Source organism: Triticum dicoccoides, chromosome 6B (assembly GCF_002162155.2).
Source record: "Triticum dicoccoides isolate Atlit2015 ecotype Zavitan chromosome 6B, WEW_v2.0, whole genome shotgun sequence".
Classification (NCBI taxonomy): domain Eukaryota; kingdom Viridiplantae; phylum Streptophyta; class Magnoliopsida; order Poales; family Poaceae; genus Triticum; species Triticum dicoccoides.
This window is the reverse complement of record NC_041391.1, coordinates 284,137,225-284,139,067: the sequence shown is the minus strand read 5'-3', so window position 1 is coordinate 284,139,067 and position 1,843 is coordinate 284,137,225.

Genomic DNA, 1,843 nt, shown 5'->3' with positions numbered 1-1,843 from the left:
AACAGCAAGTTAAGATGCACCAAGATGATCTACACGAAATTCTAGTCAAGTTACATATAAAGTTCATTTAGTTCGGAGCTACGGCCTAGAAGATATGATCAAAACAAGTTAAACATGGCATTGACGCAAAATGCATACAAACATCAAGCAAACACATTCAAAACATGGATGTAACAAGGCAACATGAAACTATATGCAAAATTAAGCAAGTTTCATATAGATCACACTGAAAACGGAGCAACAGTTCAACACATACACATGAAACAAGTTTAAAGGACAAACTGTCCAAAATAGCAACTAGGCATCTAGCAAGCATCAAAACAATATCCTACGGCACGTCAACATGAAAACAAAAGGCATGAACATGATGTACATGTAAAGCGTGACAAAACATGAACACTGAGCTATCTCCAGAAAACAATATAACATGCTCAAAAGGACATGACAAGTTTGCAAATAATAACAGTTTCACAGACTTGGCAGAAATCACTGGAGATGGCAGAATAACATCAGGTTGCAATGTTTAGAGCTCTAAAAAAACATGTTACAGCAAGCTATAATGGCAAAATAGAGCATGGCATGCTAATACTAAAGACAAAGAATAAAACTCCCTTACTGAACTTATTCCAAAGATCAACAGAAAACATGGCAGTATCCATGCAAACATGGCAAATGATATGACAGATTCAAACCTAGTGAAAATAACAGTACATGGTAGAAACAACGATAAGTAGGCATGTTGGTGATCTTGTAAAACTCACCACAGGGAAACACATGGCATGACAAGGTTACCAACAGTAAGAAGACATAATTATGAAGCTAAACATGGCAATAGCATAGTCATCGGGTAGATGGATCACTAGCAGAACTCATGGCAAAACTGAACTTAATGTTAACAGGATGACAGCAACATTATCTAGCAACTTTGGAGCATGATATCAACAAGATACATCAGGCTATATATGCAAACAAGGGCATGGATGGATAGAGCATAATATGTATAACAAAGCATCCTTAGTGAACATCTCCAGATTATGCACAAAATGACTTGTAGCAGTAGGTTTACATAGCATCATGATATAATAGATTCAGCCTGGCAAAATAGTAACAACAAGTACCCTACTTCACGAGCTTGATGCACTCATTACAAGACTAACAAAAATACATGGATTGCACTACTGTAAAGATGGCATGATGTAGCTCAAAACTCATGTAGACATCAAAATGCAATGAAAATGACAAAACAGCAAGTTATAACAGTCTCAGCAGGTTAACATCATATAACACTTGCAACGATGATTAGAGCATCAAGATCAACCCAAACAAGCATGGCATAGTGGAATGAAATGAAGAGCATCTCACAATGAACATTTTGATATATCATACACCGAAAATGGAGTAGCACACAAGAAGTTATGGCATGATCAACATGGGCACATAATGACACAGATCCAGGGACTTAGCAGATTTTTCAAAAAAACATGACATGGGTAAAATACTAAAATGCGCACGATGCGAGGGTTAGGCGGGCTCACCCATTGGGCTCGGCCCAGGGCGGAGGAGAGGCAAAGCGGGCCAAACGCTGCTGGGCCTAGGGAGTGGGTCGGCTTGCGGGGCCCACGACGATGCCTCGTGCTCCTCCTCGATCCCGACTAGATCGGGGAGGCAGCGGCAGCGACGGCAATCGGCGCCGGGACGGCGGCCGGCGGCGGAGGAGGGGAGGCCGGGAGGAGGCTAGGGCACCGGGAAGGGGCGGATCCGGCCGGTGACTCGCCGCATCCGGTGGCGGCGACGCGGGGACGGGTGGGGCTGCAAGCTCGGAGCTCCAGCGGCGGCGGCATCC